At 47.3% G+C, this 26829-nt stretch overlaps 1 protein-coding gene and 1 pseudogene across 3 annotated transcripts in view; both read right to left on the reverse strand.

Moving 5' to 3' along the window:
- The window catches only part of PRDX1 (peroxiredoxin 1), a 25204-nt gene extending 18879 nt beyond the window's left edge, over positions 1 to 6325 (reverse strand). Inside the window, exon 1 of one of the 3 annotated variants that reach the window (XM_053575329.1) lies at positions 6308 to 6325. The gene's annotated coding sequence lies outside the window, so the exon portion shown is untranslated. Of the gene's footprint in view, positions 1 to 5556; positions 5575 to 5742; positions 5895 to 6307 lie in introns of those variants that run through there. The other 2 variants (XM_053575328.1, XM_053575330.1) reach the window with 2 other exon arrangements.
- LOC128574719 (60S ribosomal protein L4-like) lies at positions 5946 to 19415 on the reverse strand (annotated as a pseudogene).
- Between the last annotated feature and the right edge of the window lie 7414 nt (positions 19416 to 26829).

Raw genomic sequence — 26829 nt, forward strand, 5'->3', positions numbered from 1 at the left:
GCACCTATAGTCCCAGCTCCTTGAGACGCTAAGGCAAGAGCATCACTTAAGCCTAACAGTTTGAGGTTGCTGTGAGCTATGATAGCATAGCACTCCACCCAGGGCTACAAAGTGAAACTGTCTAAAAAAAAAAAAAGAGGAGCATCTTTGTTATTCATGATCCCATGAGATCACACCTAAGTTTATGCTAAGAGTTAAGACGACTCAGGATGGGGGCTGGTCACCAGGAAGACCAACCCTGGCATTAGAGGGCTGAAGCAAAGTTTCAGCCTGACATATAGAGAAGGAAGCTGAAGATTGAGTCGAATCCTGTGGCCAGAGATACAATCAATATACAATGAAAGCCCAATAAAAACTGGATACTGGGAGGCGCCTGTGGCTCAGTCCGTAAGGCGCCGGCCCCATATACTGAGGGTGACGGGTTCAAACCCGGCCCCAGCCAAACTGCAACCAAAAAATAGCCGGGCGTTGTGGCGGGCGCCTGTAGTCCCAGCTACTCGGGAGGCTGGGGCAGGAGAATTGCTTAAGCCCAGGAGTTGGAGGTTGCTGTGAGCTGTGTGAGGCCATGGCACTCTACCGAGGGCCATAAAGTGAGACTCTGTCTCTACAAAAAAAAAAAAAACTCTGGATACTGGGGTGGCACCTGTGGCTCAAGGAGTGGGGCACCAGCCCCATATACCGGAGGTGGTGGGTTTAAACCCAGCCCCGGCCAAAAACTGCAAATAAAAAAAAAAAAACTCTGGGGCAGCGCCTGTGGCTCAGCGGGTAGGGCGCCGGCCCCGTATGCCGAGGGCGGTGGGTTCAAACCCGGCCCCGGCCAAACTGCAACAATAACAACAAAAATAAAATAGGCGGGCATTGTGTCGGGCGCCTGTAGTCCCAGCTACTCAGGAGGCTGAGACAAGAGAATCGCCTAAGCCCAGGAGTTGGAGGTTGCCGTGAGCTGTGTGACGCCATGCCACTCTACCAAGGGTGATAAAGTGAGACTCTGTCTCTGCAAAAAAAAAAACAAAAAAAACCTCTGGATACTGAAGCTTCCTGGTTGGTGAACACAGCTGTGTACTGAGGTGACACGCCCCAATTCCTCTGGTCAGGGCACATAAGCTATGTCTCTTCATTTGTCTGGTCCTGATCTGTATCCTTTATAATAAAACTAAGCGTAAGTTAAAAAAAAAGTGCTGGAGGGCAGTCAAGGATCACAGTTTGAAATTTGCAACTTTTGGAACAAAAAAGCCTCTGAATCTCAGCCTTTGTTTCATTTAAAAACAGCAAAGCAACTTCTTTATAAATTGAGGTCATCGTCACTCTGGGCCATTGTTTGTGCAAAGGCAGTTTGCTCTACATATTCATTACACAGAAGCAGAGAGTGAGGGGGTTGGAGACTCTCAAATCAGAACACAAATGTACAATGCCACAAACAAAAAGTTGCCCTTTCTGGGTGGCACCTGTGGCTCAAAGGGGTAGGGCGACGGCCCCATATGCTGGAGGTGGCAGGTTCGAACCCAGCCCGGGCCAAAAACCGAAAAAAAAAGAAACAAAGTTGCCTTTTCGCTGCACTTTGCTTTCTTTTGCCTTCATAATGTGAGAAGCACATTTGAATTTTCTCCAGGTCCAAGCTAGCACACAACCTAAAACCAATCCAACAATGTAAGAGGCAAACAAAATCAAGATGCTGGTACCTGCTCAACCGCAAAACCTTCGTACTGTGCCCTTCGAAAATGGTTTCCTGACTTCAGGTTTCACATGCCCAGGCACAAATAAGTAGAACATGAGTCAAATTACTACTGAAAAGCAATACTGCACTTTATTCACTCAGGTCAACACTAAGATAAGGAGTTAAGATTTAACCCACTAAGCTATAGTCGGAAAAATTTTTCCAACAAGTCCAAAAGTTCTTGGTTTGTAACAACAAAAAGGAACAAAGGTGCCGAGTGAGGTGGGTTATGCCTATAATCCTTGCACTCCAGGAGGCTGAAACGAAGGATTGCTTGAGCTAAGGAGTATGAGACCAGTCTGAGCAAGAGACACGGTCTCCCTAAAAACAGAATAATTAGCCAGGTGTCTAGGCATGTGCCTGTAGTCCCAGGTACTAGGGAGGCTAAGACAGGAGAATTGCTTTAACCCACAAGTTTGAGGTTCCCGTGAGCTAGGCTGGCACCACAGCACACTAGCCCAGGCAACAGAGACCAACAGAGACTGTCTCCCAATGCCCCCCCAAAAAAAGTGGGGAGGGCATGGTGGCTGACGCATATAATCCTAGCCCTCTGGGAGGCTGAGGTTGGTGGACTGCTTAAGCTCACAAGACTAGCCTGAGCAAAAGTGAGACCCCGTCTCTACTAAAAACAGAAAAACTGGCTCTGCACATGTAGCTCAAGTGGCTAAGGCACCAGCCACATATACTATACTGGTGGGTTTGAATCCAGCCCGGCCCACCAAACGACAATGACAACTACAACCAAAAAATAGCCAGGGGCGGCACCTGTGGTTCACTGGATAGGACAGCAGCCCCATATACACAGGGTGGAGGGTTCAAATCTGGCCTGGCCAAACTGCAACAAAAAAATAGCCAGGCATGGTGGTGGGCGCCTATAGTCCCAGCTACTTGAGAGGCTGAGGCAAGAGAATTGCTTAAGCCCAGGACTTGGAGGTTGCTGTGAGCTGTGATGCCATAGCACTCTACCCAGGGCGACAGCTTGAGGCTGTCGCAAAAATAAATAAATAAATAAATAAAAATAGAAAAACTGAGGCAAGAGCATTGCTTGAGCACAAATTGGAGGTTGCTGTGATGCCTCAGCTTGGCACTACCCAGGGTGACAGCTTCAGACTGTCTTAAAAAAAAAAAAGGGCTTGGCGCCTGTGGCTCAAGTGGCTAAGGCACCAGCCACATACACCTGAGCTGCAGGGTTCGAACTCAGCCCGGCCCACCAAACAACAATGATGGCTGCAACCAAAAAATAGTTTGGTGTTGTGGCAGGCACCTGTAGTCCCAACTACTTGGGAGGCAGAGGCAGGAGACTTGCTGCTTGAGCCCAGGATTTGGAGGTTGCTGTGAGCTATTATGCCACAGCACTCTACCCAGGGCGACAGTTTGAGGCTCTGTCAAAAAAAAAAAAAGAGCAGCACCTGTGGCTCAGTGAGTAGGGCACCAGCCCCATATACCAAGGTTGGCAGGTTCAAACCCAGCCCTGGCCAAACTGCAAAAAAAATAGCCAGGCATTGTGGCAGGCGCCTGTAGTCCCAGCTCCTCAGGAGGCTGAGGCAAGAGAATCATCCAAGCCCAAAACCTGGAGGTTGCTGCGAGCTGTGACCCCATGGCATTCTACAGAGGGCAACAAAGTGAGGCTCTGTCTCTAAAAAAAAAAAAAAAAAAAAAAAGGCATGGTAGTATAGATCACCACAAACTTTTCACTTTTTATTTTTTAAAAAATCTTTTAATACCTTTACAACAAAAAAAAAAAAGACATGCAAACTGGCAGCCAACTACAGTGTGACCCTAAATGTCCACCCCCCCAAGGTCCAACCAATCCAGGGTAAAGCACCTGGGAAGTGATAGTAGCAGAAAGAATTGTATGCAGTCTTCCACTAAGGCTTTTTAGGTCATCAGAAACCCCATTCCAGGCACTGGGACAAAAAGATAGGAAAGGGAATTTTAGTGCCCAAGACTCTCAGGCCCAGGAACAGTATTTAACCCAATCATATGGTGGACAGGCGGCCTTCTACTGGCACAAGTAAGGAGACAGGTCCATTCAATAAGCTTTCTGGGCTCGGGCCTGTGGCTCAAGCAGCTAAGGCACCGCCTCTGAGCTGGCGGGTTGGAATGCAGCCCAGGCCTCCAAACAACAATGATGGCTGCAATCAAAAAATAGCGGGGGTTGTGGCAGGCGCTTGTAGTCCCAGCTACTTGGGAGACAGAGGCAGGAGAATTGCTGGAGCCCAGGAGTTGGAGGTTGTTGTGAGCTGTGATGTCACAGCACTCTACCCAGGGCGACAGCTTGAGGTTCTGTCTCACAAAAAAAAAAAAAAGCTCTTCACAGCCTGTCGGGAGGCTTAGTCTAGGAGACCTCACCACTATCTCCACCCGGGACTCAGCAAGCCAACAACTGCCTATGCTCAGGTTGCCCCGGGGGGAAGAAGAGACTCGGTCAAAGAGAACTAGGGCCACCTTCACACAGACACACACACACACACACACACACACACACACACGGGGGGGGAAGAAGAGGCTCGGTCAAAGAGAACTACGGCCACCTTCACACACACACACACACCATACACACACCCCGGCCTACTACTTTGAAAAGGCTCAGCGCCCATAGCTCAGAGGTTACAGCACCAGCCAGGTACAAGGAGGGTGGCAGGTTCGCACCCAGCCCTGGCCTACCAAACAACATTGACAAGTTCAACAAAAAATAGCTGGGCGTTGTGGCGGGCCCCTGAAGTGCCAGCTGCTTGGGGGGCTAAGGCAAGAGAATCGCTTGAGACAGTGGTTCTCAACCTTCCTAATGCGTGACCTTTTAATACAGTTCCTCATGTTGTGGTGACCCCCAACCATAAAATTATTTTCGTTCTACTTCATAACTGTAATTTTGCTACTGTTACGAAGCATAAATATCTGATAGGCAGGATTTAGGCGACCCTGGGAAAGGGCGACCCATAGATTGAGAACCGCTGGCTTAAGCCCAGGAGTTTGAGGTTGCTGTGAGCTGTGACGACAGAGCACTCTACCGAGGGCGACATAGTGAAACTCTGTCTCAAGGAAAAAAAAAAAAAAATGGGGCAGCGCCTGTGGCTCAAAGGGGTAGGGCGCCGGCCCCATATGCCAGAGGTGGTGGGTTCAAACCCAGCCCTGGCCAAAAACTGCAAAAAAAAAAAAAAAAAAGAACCGACAAAAATAGTGCGCACTCCTCTCAGCAAGAGCGTTTGGGATAGTCAGAAACCCCATTCCACGAACCAGGAAATAATAACAGGAACGGAGGCCGAGCGAGGTGGCTCACGCCTGTAATCCTAGCACTCTGGGAAGCCCAGGCCGGGGGATTGTCCTGAGCTCACTAGTCCGAGACCAGCCTAAACCAGAGTGAGACCCCGCCTCTAAAAATAGCCGGGCATTATGGCGGGCGCCTGTAGTCCCAGCTACTCGAGAGGCTGAGGCAACAGAATCGCTTGATCCCAAGAGTTGGAGATTGCTGTGAGCTATGACGCTACGGCACTCTACCGAGAGTGACAAAGTGAGACTGTCTCAAAAAAAAAAAAGACCGGAAAAATAATCTCAGTACCGAAGCTCCGCGGCTACCCAAGGCTCAGGGCCGGGAACAGCCTTTTTACCCCATCACTCGAAAGACAAGAGGCCTTCTACAGCCACAGGACAGGGAGCAGATCAATTCAAGAAGTTTTCTGATCCCGCCCAGACCGGCAGAAGGCTCAGTCGTCGAGATCCCACCAGCACCACCAGCCCGCCCGCCGCCCCGGCAAGCCAATCAACGGCCTGTGCTCGGGTTGCCGGGAGAATAGACTCCAGTCGACCGTGTCCTTGAAGTGCAATCAGGTACCCGAACCTACTGGAGCGAACACGTGGGCGTTCGGGACCGCTCGAACACTTGCGCACGCCAGGCCTTGCCAGACCGCTTCATGCGCCACACCATCCTCATCTGAGAGCCAGATGGACCCGGAGGAGGAGGAACAGGAGACAGGCGGGATATGGGGCGCATTGCCTCGCCCTACTATGTCTGCACTGCCCAAACTCACCAGTTCCGCCAGAGAAGTTGTCAACGACTAAGAGTGCCCACAGCAGCCAGGAAGAAGACTAGCAAAACCCGAGCGGGACCCTATCTATATAGCCTGCAGGGCTCTCGCGAGAATCGAAGCGGGCCCAGGGTGCGGGAGGAGGACGCGGCGGGGGGAGATCTCTCTGAGCCCTGCCACGCCCCAGCGCACCCCTCTGGAATGACTCAGCGCTTTCCTGCCCGGGGCAGGCTTAGGGCCCAGAGAGCGTTAATCCTCCTCCCAAGCCGCCGAAGCCTGGGGTTGGAGAGTGAGGCGCCCTTTTGGCTACCCCCAAATGCAAACGCCCAGGATAATCCGGGATCTCTGCGGGAAACCAGGACTCTCTTTATTTCCAGAAACCCTGCGCACTATGCCCTTAATGTCCAAACCCGGGTTAGGGTCCTAGCAGCTGTCCACGGAGGACCACATTTAACCCCACCAAGACCTGAGAACTGTCCATCTGAATTAAATTTAACCCCACCAAGCCCTGAGAACTGTCCATCTGAATTATTTCTTAAGCTCTGCTAGGGTAACCCTCACCGCTTACCCTTCTTCGATGTGATAATGAGGTTGCTGCCTTCTGTTTCCTATCCTTTTCTTACACTGCCGCTGAAGGAAATCTTGCGGAAATCTTATCCTGTCACTCTATTTGTGGTTTAAAAACCGAGGCTAGGGTGGGCAGCAAACCAGCCGAGGCAACAAACCCAGACCGACCCTTTCTCTACAAAAAAAAAAAAAAAAATCTTAATTAGCCAGGATGGGTGGCGCAGGCCTGTAATCCCAGCGACTCCATAGGGTTGCTTGAGCCCAGCAGTTAAATCCTGCAGTGAACTATGATGGCTCCACTGCACTCCAGCCTGGGCAACAGAACAAGCCTCTCTTTTTAAAAGAAATAAAGGCGGGCGTGGTGGCTGACACCTGTAATCCTAGCACTCCTGGATGCTGAGGCAGGAGGATCCCTTGAACTCAGGAGTTGGAGAGCAGCCTGAGCAACAACTGAGACCCTCTGTACTAAAAAGAGAAAAATTAGCCAGGCATCATGGCGGACGCCTGGAGTCTACAGCTGCATGGGGAGGCTGAGGCAGGAGGATCTCTATCTAGAACTCAGGAGTTTGAGGTTGCTGTGAGCTAGGCTGACGCCATCGCATCCTAGCCTAGATAACAGAGTGATAACAAACCCAGCCCCTCCAAAAACTGCAAAAAAAAAAAAAAATTGACTACAGAGTCCCAGTTTTGTTATTTTTTAAATTATTATTATTATTATTATTATTTTTTGTAGAGACAGTCTCACTTTATCACTGTCACTAGAGTGCGGTGGCGTCACACAGCTCATAGCAACCTCCAACTCCTGAGCTTAGGCGATACTCTTGCCTCAGCCTCCAGAGTAGCTGGGACTACAGTAGCTGCACCCGCCACGACGCCCGGCTATTTTTTTTTGTTGTGGTTGTTGCAATTTGGCAGGGGCTGGGTTTGAACCCGCCTGTGGCTCAGTGACTAGGGCGCCAGCCCCATATGCCGAGGTTGGCGGGTTCAAACCCAGCCCCGGCCAAACTGCAACAAAAAAATAGCCGGGCGTTGTGGCGGGCGCCTGTAGTCCCAGCTGCTCGGGAGGCTGAGGCAAGAGAATAGCTCAAGCCCAAGAGTTAGAGGTTGCTGTGAGCCGTGTGACGCCACGGCACTCTACCCGAGGGCGGTACAGTAAGACTCTGTCTCTACAAAAAAAGAAAAGAAATGAGGAACTGCTGTGTAACGCTGATCGAGCATCTCAATTTTTATTTGTCATTCTACCTTGCAACAGTACTTACTGATTTATTTGCTTTTTTATTCTCTGCCTGAGGCTGAACAGTTATTTGACATTATTCTTTTTTTTTTTTTTTTGCAGGGGCAGGAGCAACATAGAAGTTTAGAGATTTATAATGTATAGCTACTGACTATAATGGGCAGTCTAAACCAACATCATAGAGTGGTTCTTCTGCCCTGAGAAAACTGCCATCTATCTGGCTCAGCGGCTGTAGCTCAGGCGGCTAGGGCGCCAGCCACATACACCAGCACTGGCAGGTTCAAATGCAGCCTAGGCCAAAAAATAGCTAGGCGTTGTGGCAAGCACCTGTAGTCCCAGCTGCTTGGGAGGCTGAGGCAAGAGAAACTCTTAGGCCCAGGAGTTTGAGGTTGCTGTGAGCTGTGACACCAAGGCACTCTACCCAGGGTGATAGCTTGAGACCCTGTCTCCAAAGAAAAAAAAGAAAAGAAAATTGCCATATCCTGGGCAGCGCCTGTGGCTCAGTCGGTAAAGGCGCCGGCCCCATATACCGAGGGTGGCAGGTTCAAACCCGGCCCCATATACCAAGAGTGGCAGGTTCCAACCCAGCCCCGGCTGAACTGCAACCAAAAAATAGCTGGGCGTTGTGGCGGGCGCCTGTAGTCCCAGCTACTCGGGAGGCTGAGGCAGGAGAATCGCTGAAGCCCAGAAGTTGGAGGTTGCTGTGAGCTGTGTGATGCCACAGCACTCCACCGAGGGCTATAAAGTGAGACTCTGTCTCTACAAAAAAAAAAAAAAAAGAAAAAGAAAATTGCCATATCCATCCATGCCAGGCACTTGAGCTTATCTGTCTCATTTAAGAACCAAAGACAGGCTGCACTCAGAGGCTCACACCTGTAATCCTAATACTCTGAGAGGCTGAGGCAGGAGGATTCCTTGAGCTCAGGAGTTAGAGACCAGCCTGAGGAGTCCCAGCAGAGAAGTCCCAGTCCCTGTAGTCCCAGCTACTCAGGAGGCTGACACAGGAGGATAGCTTTGAGTCCAAGAATATGAGGCCATCCTGGACAATATAGTGTGACCATGTCTCTTTTTTTTTTTTTTTTTTAGACAGAACCTCAAGCTGTCACCCTGGGTGGAGTACTGTGGCATCACAGCTCACAGAAACCTCCAACTCCTGGGCTCAAGTGAGTCTCCTGCCTCCACCTCCCAAGTAGCTGGGACTACAGGCGCCTGCCACAACGCCTGGCTATTTTTTTTTTTTTTTTTTTTAGTTGCAGCCATCATTGTTGTTTGGCGGGCCTGGGCTGGATTCGAACCCGCCAGCTCAGGTGTACATGGCTTTAGCCGCTTGAGCCACAGGCTATGTCTCTTAAAAAAAAAAAAAAAAATGTTGTCCTGATCTAGAGAAATGTTAACAGTCTATCTCTTTGGTAATGTAAAAAATTAAATAGCTGAACAGAGTACTGAAAAGAGAGGAAATCTGTTGAACACTTGTCTAAGTGATTGTGGAGTCTCCCCAGAGAATAGCAAAGCTTTCAGAATTATGGGGGAGGAGGCTTTCTCACAGGGTCTGGTATATACCTCTAGATCTATTTTTACATATATCCCATTATGTTCTCATTTGTTTATCAGTAGTTTGAGAAGCATTCTTCTTGTTTTATTTTTCTTTGTAGTATCAAGCCTAGCACAGAACCTGGCATAAAAAGGTTTAATAAATATTAGAATGTGTTGAAGATTTTTGAGATGTGAAATTAAATTATTTGAACTATGTTTTAGGAAGATGACTCTAGCAGCTATGTGATGAATGAATTTAATGACTCAAAGAGACCAAATGGGAGGCCACTACAATGGTCTAACCAAGAAAAGTCTCATAACTATAATGTGATATTGGCAGCAGATCGGAAAGAAGAAAATACAAGGGTCGGGGACAGCACCTGTGGCTCTCTAGCAGCGCCATAAACCAGGAGTTGCGGGTTCAAGCCCAGCCCCAGCCAAAACTGAAAAAAAAAAGGAGGGGGGCATTTCTATACGCTTTAGGATTAATTAGATTTAGGATGAGAGGAAAGATATAAATCTGATTCCTTGGTATCTTGGTGACATGAGCAATGTTGTTAACCAGTGACATGGGAAACACTGGAGAAGCAAGTTTGAGGTTAAAAATAATGATAATGATAAACAGGGCAAGGCCATGGCTCTGTTTGCTAGCTGAATGCTTCTGCGCCTCCACCTGCTTGGCCAAAAAAATAATAATAATGACAAACAAGTTGGAAAAACAGCCCTAATTTGTAGGATTTCCCTATTGCCATGTTGTAAATAATCCCATTGTAGTTGATTTCTAGCTAACCATACAACATCACTGAATACAGAGTTGAAAAGAGATGTGCAATTGCACGTAATTAAATAATATTTCTATTATACAAATAGAATAGTATAACTTTTTTTTTTGCAGTTTTTGGCCAGGGTTGAGTTTGAACCCGCCACCTCTGGCATATGGGGCCGGCGCCCTACTCCTTTGAGCCACAGGTGCTGCCCAGAATAGTATAACTTTTTTTTGAGACAGAGTCTCACTTTGTCCCCTTGGTAGGGTGCCAGAGCATCATAGCTCCCAGCAACTCTTGGGCTTAAGCGATTCTTTTGCCTCAGCTTCCCAAGTACCTGGACTACAGGAGCCTGCCACAATGCCCGCCTATTTTCTTTTCTTTTTCTTCTTATTTTTTTTCACATGTGTTTATTAGGTTTCCATTTTTTTGCCTTCACAAAATTAAAAAAGCTTAAAATTTAATAATAATAACAATGTTTAAGATAAGAACTAGAAACAAGGGCGGCGCCTGTGGCTCAGTCGGTAAGGCGCTGGCCCCATATACCGAGGGTGGCGGTTCAAACCCGGCCCCGGCCAAACTGCAACAAAAAAATAGCCGGGCGTTGTGGTGGACGCCTGTAGTCCCAGCTACTCGGGAGGCTGAGGCAAGAGAATCGCTTAAGCCCAGGAGTTAGAGGTTGCTGTGAGCTGTGTGAGGCCACGGCACTCTACCGAGGGCCATAAAGTGAGACTCTGTCTCTACAAAAAAAAAAAAAAAAAAAAAAAAAGAACTAGAAACAAAAACCTCGTAAAGAACAAAAGAACAGGCTCAGCACCTGTGGCTCAAGTGGCTAAGGTGCCAGCCACATACACCTGAGCTGGCGGGTTCGAATCCAGCCTGGGGCCCACCAAACAACAATGATGGCTGCGACCAAAAAAATAGCCTGGCGTTGTGGCGAGTGCCTATAGACCCAGCTACTTGAGAGGCGGAGGCAGGAGAATCGCCTGAGCCCAGGAGTTGGAGGTTGCTGTGAGCTGTGATGCCACGGCACTATACCCAGGTGACAGCTTGAGGCTCTGTCTCAAAAAAAAAAAAAAGAACATAAATACATTCAGAAAAGGAATCAAACAATTGCTACATCAAAATATTAAGCAATGGGGGTGGCGCCTGTGGCTCAAGGGGTAGGGTGCCGGTCCCATATGCCAGAGGTGGTGGGTTCAAACCCAGCCCCGGCCAAAAAAAAAAAAACTTATAAAAAAAAAAATTAAGCAATAATAATAATAATGCAAAGAAAGTAACATTCACATTGTCAAATAAGAATATGTCTATTATAGAATGCTTTGACTCTGAGATTCAGTATGAAGTCATCAGTTAACTTCTTGGGTTTTTTTGCAGTTTTTGGCTGGGGCTGGGTTGGAACCCACCACCTCCAGCATATGGGGCCAGCACCCTACTCCTTGAGCCACAGAAGCCGCCCAGTTAACTTCTTCTTATTATTCTTTTTCAAGTATCAAAAAATGGACAACGGGGGCAGCGCCTGTGGCTCAAGGAGTAGGGCGCCGGTCCCATATGCCAGAGGTGGCGGGTTCAAGCCTAGCCCCGGCCAAAATCCAAAAAAAAAAAAAAATGGACACCTGGAAGGTGCCTGTGGCTCAAGGAGTAGGGCGCCTGCCCCATATACCGGAGGTGGTGGGTTCAAACCCAACTCTGGCCAAAAACTGCAAAAAAAAAATGGACAACTAATATTTATAAATAAAAGTAAAAGATAATTTTGAAAAACAAATCTTATAGACAACAGAAAAAGAAGAAATACTTCAAAATCATACTACTTGATCTGGGTACACCTGATATTAAAATTGGAGAAAATATATAATTATAAAGGGGAAATTACAAACATGTCACTCATAAATGAGGATACAATATCCTAAACAACATATTAACAAGTTGAATTAAAAATTAATGTTTAAGTAATGTACTTTGGTCAAAATCAAATCCAATTTATGTGAGAATTAGTCACTATATTCTTTTCTTTTTTTTTTTTTTTTGAGACAGAGCCTCAAGCTGTCACCCTGGGTAGAGAGCTGTGACATCACAGCTCACGGCAACCTCTAACTCCTGGGTTCAAGCGATTCTCCTGCCTCCGCCTCCCAAGTACCTGGGACTACAGGCGCCTGCCACGACACCTGGCTATTTTTTGGTTGCAGCCATCATTGTTTAGTGGGCCCCAGGCTGGGTTCGAACCCACCAGCTTAGGTGTATGTGGCTGGCGCCTTAGCTGCTTGAACCACAGGTGCCAAGCCCACTTTTCTTGTTTCTTTTTCTTTTTCTTCTTTTCTTTCTTTTTTTTTTTTTTTAATTTTTATTTATTTATTTATTTGTGGGTTTTGGCCAGGGCTGGGTTTGAACCCGCCACCTCTGGCATATGGGACCAGTGCCCTACCCCTTTGAGCCACAGGCGCCGCCCCTCTTTTTCTTCTTTTCCTTTCACTCACCCCTTCCCTCCTTCTCTGTGTGCTCTCCCCTTCCCCCATACCCCACCGTGTTATTGTCACTGATTGTCTTCATATCAAAATTGAATACATAGGGTTCATACTTCTTCATTCCTATGATGCTTCACTAAGAATAATGTGTTCTACCTCCATCCAGGTTAGTACAAATGCTGCAAAATCTCCATTTTTTTATTTATTTTATTTATTATTAAATCATAGCTGTGTACATTAATGCGATCATGGGCCACCATACACTGGTTTTATATACCATTTGACATATTTTCATCACATTGGTTAACATAGCCTTTCTGGCATTTTCTTAATTATTGTGTTGAGACATTTACATTCTACATTTAGTAAGTTTCTTTTTTTTTTTTTATAGAGACAGAGTCTTACTTTATGGCCCTCGGTAGAGTGCCGTGGCCTCACAAAGCTCACAGCAACCTCCAACTCCTGGGCTTAAGCGATTCTCTTGCCTCAGCCTCCCGAGTAGCTAGGACTGCAGGCGCATTTAGTAAGTTTCACATGTATCCTTGTAAGATGCAGCGTAGGTGTGGTCCCACCAATCACCCTCCCTCCACCCATTCTACCCCCTCCCTCTCCCCCTTCCCCATATTCTTAGGTTATAATTTATAGCTTTCATATGAAAGCTATAAATTAGTTTCATAGCAGGGCTGAGTACATTGGATACTTTTTCTTCCATTCTAAAATCTCCATTTTTTTAAGAGCTGAATAATATTCCATGGTATACATATACCACAGCTTACAGATCCATTCCTGGGTTGGAAGGCCATTTAGGTTGTTTCCACATTTTGGCAATTGTAAATTGGGCTGCGATAAAAAGCCTAGTACAAATGTGTTTATAATAAAATGGTTCTTTTCCTTCTGAATAGATGCCCAGTAATGGGACTGCAGGATCAAACGGGAGATCTAGGTTGAGTTCTTCGAGGTTTCTCTGTACTTCCTTCCAAAAAGGTTGTATTAGTTTGCAGTCCCACCAGCAGTAAAAGTGTTCCTTTCTCTCCAAATCCTCACATCTGCAGTTTTGAGATTTTTTTTTTTTTTTTTTTGTAGAGACAGAGTCTCACTTTACTGCCCTCGGTAGAGTGCCATGGAGTCACACGGCTCACAGCAACCTCCAGCTCTTGGGCTTATGTGATTCTCTTGCCTCAGCCTCCCAAGCAGCTGGGATTACAGGCGCCAGCCACAACACCCAGCTATTTTTTTGTTGTTGCAGTTTGGCTGGGGCTGGGTTTGAACCCGCCACCCTCGGCATATGGGGCCGGTGCCCTACTCACTGAGCCACAGGCGCCGCCCAGTTTTGAGATTTTGTAATATAGGCCATTCTCGCTGGGGTTAGGTGATATCTCAGGGTGGTTTTAATTTGCATTTCTCTAATAATTAGAGATGCTGAGCATTTTTTCATATGTTTGCTAGCCATTCATCTGTCGTCTTTAGAGAAGATTCTATTCATCTCTCTTCCCCATTGATGTATGGGATTGTTGGTTTTTTTCTTGTGGATTAATTGAAGTTCTGTCTAGATCCTGGTTATTAAGTGCTTGTCTGATTCAAAATATGCAAATATTCTTTCCCATTGGGTAGGTTGTCTATTTGCTTTGATCGTTGTCTCCTTGGCTGTACAGAATCTTTTCAGTTTAATTAAATCCCATTTGTTTATTATTGCTGTTGTTGCTATTGCCATGGCAGTCTTCCTCATTAAGTTTTTCCCCAGGCCAATATCTTCCAATGTTTTTCCTATTCTTTCTTTTTTTTTTTTTTTTTTTATTTTTGGCCGGGGCTGGGCTTGAACCGGCCACCTCCGGCATATGGGACCGGCGCCCTACCCGTTGAGCCACAGGCGCCGCCCTTCCTATTCTTTCTTTAAAGATTTTTATTGCTGGGCGGCGCCTGTGGCTCAGTGACTAGGGCGCCGGCCCCATATGCCGAGGGTGACGGGTTCAAACCCAGCCCCGGCCAAACTGCAACAAAAAAAAAAAATAGCCGGGCGTTGTGGCGAGGCGCCTGTAGTCCCAGCTGCTCGGGAGGCTGAGGCAAGAGAATCGCTCTAAGCCCAAGAGTTAGAGGTTGCTTTGAGCCGTGTGACGCCACGGCACTCTACCGAGGGTGGTACAGTGAGACTCTGTCTCTACAAAAAAAAAAAAAAGATTTTTATTGCTTTATGCCTTAAATTTAACCTTTATCCATCTGGAATCAATTTTCGTGAGTGGAGAAAGGTACATGTCCAGTGTCAGTCTTTTAGACGTGAATATCCAATTTTCCCAGCACCATTTATTGTTGGGAAAATGAATTGACATTCTTATTTGGTTTATCAAAGATTAGGTGGCTGTAAGTTGTTGGTTTCATTTTCTGGTTTTCTATTCGATTCCAAATGTCTATGTCTCTATTTTTGTGCCAGTACCATGCTGTCTTGACCACTATGGCCTTGTAATGCAGCCTAAAATCTGGTGATACCCCCCGGCTTTGCTTTTATTACTAAAAACTGCTTTAGCTATATGGGGCTTTTTATGGTTCCATACAAAATGCAGAATCAGTTTTTCCATGACTTGAAAGTAGGATGTTTTGGCAGCGCCTGTGGCTCAAAGGAGTAGGGCGCCAGCCCCATATGCCGGAGGTGGTGGGTTCAAACCCAGCCCCAGTCAAAAACTGCAAAAAAAAAAAAAGAGAGAGAGAAACTAGGATGTTGGTATTTTAATAGGGATGGCGTTGAATCGGTAAATTGCTCTGGGAATTATAGACATTTTGACAATGCTGATTCTTCCCAACCATGAGCATGGTATGTTATTCTGTTTGTTAATGTCCTCTGCTATTTCCTTTCTTAGGGTTTCATAATTTTCTTTTTTTTTTAAAGATTATTTTTTTGATACAGAGTCTCACTTTGTTGCCCTGAGTAGAGTGCCATGGCATGATAGCTCACAGTAACCTCCAACTCTGAGACTCAAGAGATCCTCTTGCTTCAGCTTTCCAAGATGAGAAGGTTTTTATTATTATTTTGTTTGTTTGTTTTTGGCCAGGGCTGAACCTGCTACCTCTGTTATATGGGGCTGGTGCTCTACTCCTTTGAGCCACAGGCACTTCCCCATAATTTTCTTTATACAGGTCATTCACCTGTTTTGTTAGGTATATTCCTAAGTATTTCATTTTCGTTGGGGCTATGGTGAAGGGAGTTGTGTCCTTAATTAACCTCTCATCTTGGCTGTTGTTGGTGTATACAAAGGCAACTGACTTGGGGACATTTTTATGACTTCCAAGAGTCTTGTGGTTGAGTCTTTAGGGTTCTCTAAGTATAAGATTATATCATCAGACATGATTGCAAGAGGGACTTTACCTAACAATTGCAATCAGTGTAACCTGGCTTATTGTACCCTCAATGAATCCCCAACAATAAAAAAAAAAAAAAAAAAAAGATTATATCATCAGCAATAAGGGAGAGCTTAACCTCCTCTGCACCCATTTGGATGCCCTTTATTTTCTTGTCTTGTCTAATTGTATTGGCTAGGACTTCCAGCACTAAATTGAATAGTAATGGTGACAGATGGCAACCTTGTCTGGTTCCAGTTCTAAAAGGAAAAGCTTTCAGTTTTACTCCATTCAGTAAAATATTAGCTGTGGGTTTGTCATAGATAGCTTCGATCAGTTTAAGAAATGTACCACCGGTGGCGCCTGTGGCTCAGTCGGTAAGGCGCCGGCCCCATATGCCGAGGGTGGCGGGTTCAAGCCCGGCCCCGGCCAAACTGCAACCAAAAAAATAACCGGGCGTTGTGGCGGGCGCCTGTAGTCCCAGCTACTCGGGAGGCTGAGGCAAGAGGATCACTTAAGCCCCAGGAGTTGGAGGTTGCTGTGAGCTGTGTGAAGCCACAGCACTCTACCGAAGGCCATAAAGTGAGACTCTGTCTCTACAAAAAAAAAAAAAAAAGAAGAAATGTACCACCTATGCCTATACTCCTCAGTGTTCTAATTAGAAAAAGATGCTGGATTTTATCGAATGCTTTTTCTTTTTTTTTTTTTCAGTTTTTGGCCGGGGCTGGGTTCGAGCCCACCACCTCCGGCATATGGGGCTGGCGCCCTACCCCTTTGAGCCACAGGCGCCACCCCGAATGCTTTTTCTGCATCTATTGAGAGAATCATATAGTCTTTGGTTTTGCTTCTGTTTATTTTTTATTTTTATTTATGTATTATTATTTTTTGAGACAGAGTCTCAAGCTGTCACCCTCGGTAGAGTGGCATGGGGTCACAGATCACAGCAACCTCACACTCTTGGGCTTAAGCAATTCTCTTGCCTCAGCCTCCCAAGTATTTGGGACTACAGACACCCACCACAAAGCCCAGCTATTTTGTTGTTGTTGTTGTTGTTGTTGCAGTTGTCATTGTTGTTTAGCTGGCAGGGGCCAGGTTCGAATCCGCCAGCCTCGGTATATGTGGCCAGCGCCTCACCCACTGAGCTATGGGCACCATCCCCAACTATTTTCAGAGATGGAGAATCACTCTTGCTCAGGCTGGTCTCTAAGAGTGTTAGGATTACAGGCGTGAGCCACCACACCCGGCAGGATTCTTCTTAAAGACTCTGAGATGAATGTTTTTGTGTGGTGCTCAAAGAGGTATTTGGATCTCTGGGCTTTTCAAGATTATGTTAGGGTCTGTGTTCATCGTCTTGCACATGGGAAGGTTGTAGTTATTCTTGAGGGAAGCAGCTTTGCACCAAGTACCATACAATTCATCTAACTTCCGGAAAGCACTTTCAGTCCAAATGCAGAAATGTCTCACATGTTCAACTTGCTTACATTAAGCAGAGTAATTCCAGAGATATTCCTGAGAGCCTTGATGATCCTATTGTCCTCATTATAGATGATGCAGGATCCCCTGTTCTGGATACAATAATAGTTTCTCATTTTGCCCTTGCCAAGCCCTCATTTGCTGAAAGGCATAGACCTTTTTCATATCAGTGCAGGCCTTAAGATTATTAAGAAGTAGGGCAGCGCCTGTGGCTCAAGGAGTAGGGCTCTGGCCCCATATACCAGAGGTGGCGGGTTCAAACCTGGCCCCAGCTTATTTTTTTTATTTTTTTTATTTTTTTTTTGGGGGGGGCGGCGCCTGTGGCTCAGTTGGTAAGGTGCTGGCCCCATACCAAGGGTGGCGGGTTCAAACCCGGCCCCGGCTGAACTGCAACCAAAAAATAGCTGGGTGTTGTGGCGGGCTCCTATAGTCACAGCTGCTCGGGAGGCTGAGGCAAGAGAATCCATAAACCCACAAGTTGGAGGTAGCTGTGAGCTGTGTGATGCCATGGCACTCTACCGAGGGCGATAAAGTGAGACTCTGTCTCTACAAAAAAAAAAAAAAACAACTGCAAAAAAAGAAAAGAAAAAAGATTATTAAAAAGTAAAGAGCAGGGCGGCGCCTGTGGCTCAGTGGGTAAGGCGCCGGCCCCATATACCGAGGGTGGCGGGTTCAAACCCAGCCGCGGCCAAACTGCAACCAAAAAATAGCCGGGCGTTGTGGCGGGCGCCTGTAGTCCCAGCTACTCGGGAGGCTGAGGCAAGAGAATCGCTTAAGCCCAGGAGTTGGAGGTTGCTGTGAGCTGTGTGAGGCCACGGCACTCTACGGAGGGCCATAAAGTGAGACTCTGTCTCTACAAAAAAAAAAAAAAAAAAAAGTAAAGAGCAGGGCAGCGCCTGTGGCTCAGTGAGTAGGGCGCCGGCCCCATATACCGAGGGTGGTGGGTTCAAACCCAGCCCTGGCCAAACTACAACAAAAAAAAATAGCCAGGCATTGTGGCGGGTGCCTGTAGTCCCAGCTGCTCGGGAGGCTGAGGCAAGAGAATCACATAAGCCCAGGAGTTGGAGGTTGCTGTGAGCTATGTGATGCCACGGCACTCTATCGAGGGCAGTAAAGTGAGACTCTGTCTCTAAAAAAAAAAAAAAAAAAAGAAGTAAAAAGTGGGCGGCACCTATGGCTCAGTGAATAGGGCACTGACCCCATATATCGAGGGTGGCAGGTTCAAACCAGCCAAACTGCAACAAAAAAAAAAAAAAATAGCTGGGTGCTGTGGCGGGCACCTGTAATCCCAGCTACTTGGGAGGCTGAGGCAAGAGAATCGCCTAAGCCCAAGAGTTGGAGGTTGCTGTGAGCTGTGACACTACAGCACTCTACCGAGGGTGATAAAGTTAAACTCTGTCTCCAAAAAAAAAAAAAGAAGTAAAAAGTGGGGGCGGCGCCTGTGGCTCGAGGAGTGAGGGGCCGGCCCCATATACCGAGGGTGGCAAGTTCAAACCCAGCCCCAGCAAAAAAAAAAAAGAAAAGAAAAGAAGTAAAAAAGCCTCCTCGGTCTTCTTGTAGCCTTCAACTTTATCTTTGACCACCAGAGGAAGTTCAGGAACTTTCTCAATACAATGACCTTTAGACATGACCAGTGCTGGTAAGGCTGAAGCAGCCAGGGCAAAGCAAACGGCATAAGGCTTTTGGGTTGTGTTCACTATATGGTGCCAGCAATGCCAGGTTCTGGTTGGTGCAAACATGTGGCTTTTTTTTTTTTTTTTTGGTACAGACAGAGTTTCACTTTATCACCCTCGGTAGAGTGCCATGGCGTCACACAGCTCACAGCAACCTCCAACTCCTGGGCTTAGGCGATTCTCCTGCCTCAGCCTCCCGAGTAGCTGGGACTACAGGCGCCCGCCACAACCCCCGGCTATTTTTTTGTTGCAGTTTGGCCGGGGCTGGGCTTGAACCCGCCACCCTCGGTATATGGGGCCGGCGCCCTGCTCACTGAGCCACAGGCGCCGCCCCCAAACATGTGGCCTTTAACATGTGGCCTCCACAATACACATTTCCAAAAGCATCCAGGCCCGAATGGTGATCCTACCACCTCAAACTCTGGGAATTCCAAGCACAATTCTGCCAAGATTCAGCACTGATCTTATGACCTCCTAATTCACTGAGATCATACAGTTCTCTGTTTTTGCGCAAGCTGGTGTGAACAAAGTTCACAATATCTAGTTGAATGGGAGCCTTAAAGATAGCAGGCAAAGTGATATTTTTGCCAGAGGACTTCCCCTTTTCAGAGTATATTCGTATCAGTGGATAAGGACAAGTCATGGCAGGAGAAGGGAAGACCATGCTCTCCTCTCTCAGGGTCTCACTCTTGCTCAGGCTGCTTTGTTTTTTTTTTTGTTTGTTTGTTTGTTTGTTTGTTTTTTGTAGACACAGAGTCTCACTGTACCACCCTCAGGTAGGGTGCCGTGGCATCACATGGCTCACAGCAACCTCTGACTCTTGGGCTTACACGATTCTCTTGCCTCAGCCTCCCAAGCAGCTGGGACTACAGGCGCCCGCCACAACGCCCGGCTATTTTTTTGTTGCAGTTTGGCCGGGGCTGGGTTTGAACCCGCCACCCTCGGCATATGGGGCTGGTGCCCTACTCACTGAGCCACAGGCACCACTCAGGAGGAACTCTTGAACCCAGGAGAGTGAGGTTGCTGTGAGCTGAGCTATGATGCCCAAGGCACTCTACCCAGGGCAACAGAGTGAGACTCTACCTCAAAAAAATAATAAAAATGGGCGGTGCCTGTGGCTCAAAGGGGTGGAGCGCCGGTCCCATATGCCGAAGGTGGCGGGTTCAAACCTAGCCCCGGCCAAAAAAAAAAAATAATAAAAATAATAACACCTGGCGGCACCTGTGGCTCAGCAGGTAGAGCCCAAACCCCATATACTGAGGGTGGCACATTAGTTTTTGACTTTTTCTTTTCTTTTTTTTTTTTTGTAGAGACAGAGTCTCGCTTTATGGCCCTTGGTAGAGTGCCATGGCATCATACAGCTCACAGCAACCTCCAACTCCTGGGCTTAAGCGATTCTCTTGCCTCAACCTCCCGAGTAGCTGGGACTACAGGCGCCCGCCACAACGCCCAGCTATTTTTTGGTTGCAGTTCAGCCGGGGCCGGGTTTGAACCTGCCACCCTCGGTATATGGGGCCGGCGCCTTACCGACTGAGCCACAGGCACCGCCCCAGTTTTTGACTTTTTCAAGAAATACTGAACTCTTAAGCTTTCCAATTATGAATTTCTTATAAAACCTTATCTTCAACCACATTTCTGATTGTCTCTTTATTCTCCCAAGTACACCAACCTCACTGTAGGTTTTGCCTCTTATAACCCCCAGCTTGGACCCTCGGAGTCAATCATATCTTCCCTCAGACTAACAGCGTAAAGATGCTACCCCTATCTTTCCATCCTACAAATTATAATTCTAGATCAATCCAACCATCTTTTGTCCTCCTGCTCCTAAGGTTGTTGGAGAAAATGTAAAATCCACGCTACTGGGCCCCGTTACAAATATATATATATATATTTTTAAATATATTATTTCTAACTAACTGGACCCTCAACATGGTCAGCAATCTTTTTCAAAGACTTGTTATTAATCTATTCCCCTTTCTTTTTTTTTTTTTTTTTGTAGAGACAGAGTCTCACTTTATGGCCCTCGGTAGAGTGCCGTGGCCTCACCCAGCTCACAGCAACCTCCAACTCCTGGGCTTAAGCGATTCTCTTGCCTCAGCCTCCCGAGTAGCTGGGACTACAGGCACCCGCCACAACGCCCGGCTATTTTTTGTTTGTAGTTTGGCCGGGGCCGGATTTGAACCCACCACCCTCGGGATATGGGGCCGGTGCCCTACCACTGAGCCACAGGCGCCGCCCAATCTATTCCTCTTTCATTTTCCATTTAAAATTCCCATGGCCATAATTCTCAAGTCATAAATTCACACTAGTTTATTCAATCTCCAAAGATAACTTCTCCATAGACAACTGATCACATCATAAAAATAAGGCCGACTCGGTGCCCAGAGCTGAATGGTTAGGGTGCCAGCCACATAAACAGAGGCTGGCGGGGCGGCGCCTGTGGCTCAGTCGGTAAGGCGCCGGCCCCATATACCAAGGGTGGTGGGTTCAAACCCAGCCCCGGCTGAACTGCAACCAAAAAATAGCTGGGCGTTGTGGCGGGCGCCTGTAGTCCCAGCTGCTCGGGAGGCTGAGGCAAGAGAATCACTTAAGCCCAGGAGTTGGAGGTTGCTGTGAGCTGTGTGATGCCACGGCACTCTACCAAGGGCGATAAAGTGAGACTCTGTTTTACAAAAATAATAGTAATAATAACACAGTTTCACAACTAGCACACAAGATTCCTGAAAATTTATTAATCCACTTTTACAAACCAATGCTAACTACAAGAAATGTCAAAAGTCAAATAGCTGGATGGAGTACAACACTCCTTTAGGAAAGTAAGGGAGTGGCACTTGTGGCTCAGGGAGTACGGCACCAGCCCCATTTACCGAGGGTGGTGGGTTCAAACCCGGCCCCAGCCAAACTGCAACAAAAAATAGCTGGGTGTTGTGGCGGGCGCCTGTAGTCCCAGCCACTCAGGAGGCTGAGGCAAGAGAATCGTCTAAGCCCAAGAGCTGGAGGTTGCTGTGAACTGTGACGCCATGGCACTTTATGGAGGGTGACAGAGTGAAACTCTGTCTCAAAAAAAAAAAAAAAGGGCGGTACCTGTGGCTCAGCGGGTAGGGCGCTGGCCCCATATGCCAAGGGTGGCGGGTTCAAACCCAGCCCTGGCCAAACTGCAACAAAAAAATAGCTGGGGGCGGCGCCTGTGGCTCAACGGGTAGGGCGCCGGTCCCATATGCCGGAGGTGGCGGGTTCAAGCCCAGCCCCGGCCAAAAAAAAAAAAAAAAAAATAGCTGGGCATTGTGGCGGGCACCTGTAGTCCCAGCTACTCGGGAGGCTGAGTCAAGAGAATCGCTTAAGCCCAAGGATTTGGAGGTTGCTGTGAGCTGTGTGACGCCACGGCACTCTACCAAGGGTGATAAGGTGAGACTCTGTCTCTACAAAAAAAAAAAAAATAGACGGCCATTGTGGTGGTGCCTGTAGTCCCAGCCACTTGGGAGGTTGAGGCAAGAGAATCTCCTAAGCCCAAGAGTTAGAGGTTGCTGTGAGCTGTGACACCACAGCACTCTACCTAGGGCAACATAATGAGACTCTGTCTCAAGAAAAAAAAAAAAGAAAGAAATGAGGGCTTTTTTTTTTTTGTAGAGACAGAGTCTCACTGTCCCGCCCTCGGTAGAGTGTCGTGGCGTCACACGGCTCACAGCAACCTCTAACTCTTGGGCTTAGGAGATTCTCTTGCCTCAGCCTCCCGAGCAGCTGGGACTACAGGCGCCCGCCACAACGCCCGGCTATTTTTTTGTTGCAGTTTGGCCGGGGCTGGGTTTGAACCCGCCACCCTCAGCATATGGGGCTGGCGCCCTACTCACTGAGCCACAGATGCCGCCCAGAAATGAGGGCTTTAACATTTTTCTCTGCCAATTTATGTAAATATGGCTAATTGTTCTCTGGGCAAAGCACTGGTTCACAGCTCAGTTCTTCAGAAAATTTAGCTGCTTCTATTTATTATTTTAAAGGAATATTCTCAAACATGAATAGCCTCAGGTCCCTTGTAAAAGGAATAATGTTCTTGAGGAACTCCAACGTTGGTTGGATGTATAAAATTTAATTCTTTTTTCTTTTTTTTTTGTAGAGACGGAGTCTCACTTTATGGCCCTCAGTAGAGTGCCGTGGCCTCACACAGCTCACAGCAACCTCCAACTCCTGGGCTTAAGCGATTCTCTTGCCTCAGCCTCCTGAGTAGCTGGGACTACAGGCGCCCGCCACAACGCCCAGCTATTTTTTGGTTCCAGTTCAGCCCGGGCCGGGTTTGAACCCGCCACCCTCGGCATATAGGGCGGGCGCCTTACCAACTGAGCCACAGGTGCTGCCCATAAAAATTTAATTTTTTTTTATGAGACAGAGTTTCACTATGTCACCCTTGGTACAATGCCATGTCATCACTGCTCACAGCAACCTCAAACTCTTGGGCTTAAGCAATTCTCTTGCCTCAGCCTCCCGACTGGCTGGGACTACAGGCACCTGCCACAACACCAGCTATTTTTTGTTGCAGTTGTCATTGTTGTTTAGCTGACCCAGGCTGGTTTCGAACCCGTCAACCTTGGTGTATGTGGCTGGCGCCTTAACCACTGTGCTACAGGTGCCGAGTCAAATCTCAGAACATTTAAAGCTATAAATTTATCAGGATTCAATTTGTAAAATTATATATATTTTTTTTACAGTCTCACTTTGTCGCACTCATAGAGTGCTGTAGTGTCACAGCTTACAGCAACCTCCAGCTCTTGGACTTAGGTGATTCTCTTGCCTGAGCCTCCCAAATAGCTGGGACTACAGGCGCCTGTCACAATACCCAGCGATTTTTTTGTTGCAGTTTGGCTGGGGCCGGGTTTGAACCCACTACCCTCAATATATGGGGCCAGTGCCCCACTCACTGAGCCACAGGCACTGCCCTGTAAAATTATATTTGGATATACACATTTTAATCAAGGAAGATATATTTGTTAAAATTGAATACAGCTAAAAATAACAGATAAACTGCAAATAACAAACTTAATCCAATAGGGGACTAATTTTTCCCATTTAACAGGTAGAGGAGGAGGCTGAGGCAAGAGAAGCGCTTAAGCCCAGGAGTTGGAGGTTGCTGTGAGCTGTGTGAGGCCACGGCACTCTACCAAGGGCCATAAAGTAAGACTCTGTCTCTACAAAAAAAAAAAAATCTTAAAACAGGTAGAGGCTGGGAAAGTATACTTGTGATCCTAGTACTTTGGGAGGTGGGTGGATTGCTTGAGGTAATGACCTCAAGACCATTATTTTTTCTGAGAGAGAGTCTCAACCTGTTGCCCTGGGTAGAGTGCTGTGGCATCATAGCTCACAGCAACCTCCAACTCTTGGGGTCAAGCGATCCTCTTGCCTCAGTTTTTTTTCCCCCCTATTTTTTAGTAGAAATGAGGTTCTCACTTTCTCTCAGGTTGTTGTCTAACTTGTGAGCTCAAGCTATCTACTCACCTTGGCCTCCCAAGTGCTAGGATTACAGGCATGAGCCATGGCACCCAGCCCAATACCATTCTTAACAAGAGTAAGACCTTGTCTCTCCCAAAAATAGAAAAATTAGCTAGGTGTGGCAGTGCACATCTGTATTCACAGCTACTTGTGGGGCTGAGGTAGGAGGATTACTTGAGCCCTTGGAGTTTGAAATTATAGTGAGCTATGTTGACACCACTGCACTCTAGCCTAGGCAATAGAGTGAGACAAGTAGATAGTCCAAGGCTGGTATGATCATTCCATACTGCTATTAGAGACCCAGTTTTCTTTTAATCCCTAGCAAGCACCTTTTCTTTTTTTTTTGTTTGAGACAGAGTCATCCTGGGTTGAGTACTATGTAGTCATAGCTCACTCTTGGGCTCAAGTGATTCCCTTGCCTTAGCCTCCCAAATAGCTGGGACTACAGGTGCTCACCACAACTCCCAGCTAATTTTGGGGGGTTTTTTTATTCCTGCTTCATCTTCCCAAAGTGCTAGGAGTATAGTATAAGCCTCCTCACCTGGTCTAAACTTGTTTTGACTTTACATTGACTTCCACTCATATTTTTAGTTTTTTTTGTTGTTGCAGGTTTTTTTTTTTTTTTTTTTTATAGAGACAGAGTTTCACTTTATCACCCTCGGTAGAGTGCCATGGCATCACAGCTCACAGCAACCTCCAACTCCTGGGTTTAGGCAATTCGCTTGCCTCAGCCTCCCAAGTAGCTGGGACTACAGGCGCCTGCCACAACGCCCGGCTATTTTTTTGTTGCAATTTTGCCGAAACCACCACCCTCGAACCCACCACCCTCAGTATATGGGGCCAGCACCCTACTCACTGAGCCACAGGCGCCGCCCTATTGTTGCAGTTTTTTTGAGACAGAGTCTCACTCTGTCACCCTCGGTAGGGTGCTGTGGCGTTATAGCTCACAACAACCTCCAACTCCTGGGCTTAGGTGATTCTCTTGCCTCAGCCTCCTGAGTAGCTGGGACTAAAGACACTCGCCACAACACCTAGCTATGTTTCTGTTGCACTTTGGCCGGGGCCAGGTTCGAACCCACCACCTTCAGTATATGGGGCCGGCGCCCTACCCACTGAGCCACAGGCATCGCCATATTTGTAGTTTTTATTTTTACATATCTGACATCTCAATTTATACATTTTCTTTTCTTATTTTTTTTTTAGACAGAGACTTACTTTGTTGCCCTTGGTAGAGTACTGTGGTATCATAGCTCACAGCAACCTCAAAGTCTTGGGCTTAAGTGATTCTCTTGCCTCAGTCTTCTGAGTAGCTGGGACTACAGGCATGTGGCCCAAAGCCTGACTATTTTTTCAGATGGGGTCTGGAACTTGCTCAGGCTGGTCTCGAACCTATGAGCTCAGGCAATTCACCTGCCTAGGCCTCTCAGAGTACTAAGATTACAGGCATGAGTCACTGTGCCTGGCCTAATTTCTATATTTTCAATTAGATTCCAACTTTTTTTTTTTTTTTTTGAGACAGAGCCTCAAGCTGTTGTCCTGGGTACAATGCTGTGGCATCACAGCTCACAGCAACTTCCAACTCCTGGGCTCAAGCGATTCTCCTGCCTCTGCCTCCCAAGTAGCTAGGAGTACAGGTGCCTGCCACAACGCCCAGCTAGTTTTTGGTTGCGGCCATCGTTGTTGTTTAGCGAGCCTAGGCTGGATTTGAACCAGCCAGCTCAGGTGTATGTGGCTGGCACCTTAGCCGCTTGAGCCACAGGTAACGAGCCCCTTTTTCTTTTTTTTTTTTAGACAGAGTTTCACTCTGTTGCCCTGGGTAGCAAGCCATGGCATCGTAGCTCATAGCAACCTCAAACCTTAGGCTCAAGTGATCCTTCCCACCTCAGGCTCTTGAATAGCTGGGACTATAGGTGCCACCATAATGCTGGGGTAGTTTTTGTATTTTTAGTAGAAACAGGAGTCTTGCTCTTGCTCAGGTTGATCTTGAACTCCTGAGATTAAGTAATCCAACCACCTCAGCCTCCCAGGATGCCACTGTGCCTGGACTAGATTCAATTTGAAATTTAAATAATGATTTTGTATTTGTTATCCTGTCGCTGTCCTATTTTATACTGAGCTGCTACTTTTCACTATTAAAAAAGGACATTTAGGCCGGAGACCATAGCTCAGTCAGCAGGGCACTGGCCACATACACCTAGGGTGGTGGGTTCGAACCCAGTCCAGGCCTGCTGAGCAATGATGACAACTGCAACCAAAAAATGGCTGGGCAGGGGGCAGTGCCTATGGCTCAAAGGGGTAGGGCACCGGCCCCACATGCCAGAGGTGGCAGGTTCAAACCCAGCCCCAGCCAAAAACTGCAAAAAAAAAAGGCTCAGTGCCTGTGGCTCAAGGGGCTAAGGCGCCAGCCATATACACCTGAGCTGGCAGGTTTGAATCCAGCCCGGGCCCAATGAACAATGACGGCTGCAACCAAAAAATAGCCGGGTGTTGTGGTGGGCGCCTGTAGTCCCAGCTGCTTGGGAGGCGGAGGCAGGAGAATCTCTTGAGCCCAGGAGTTGAAGGTTGCTGTGAGCTGTGAT

Source organism: Nycticebus coucang, chromosome 22 (assembly GCF_027406575.1).
Source record: "Nycticebus coucang isolate mNycCou1 chromosome 22, mNycCou1.pri, whole genome shotgun sequence".
Classification (NCBI taxonomy): domain Eukaryota; kingdom Metazoa; phylum Chordata; class Mammalia; order Primates; family Lorisidae; genus Nycticebus; species Nycticebus coucang.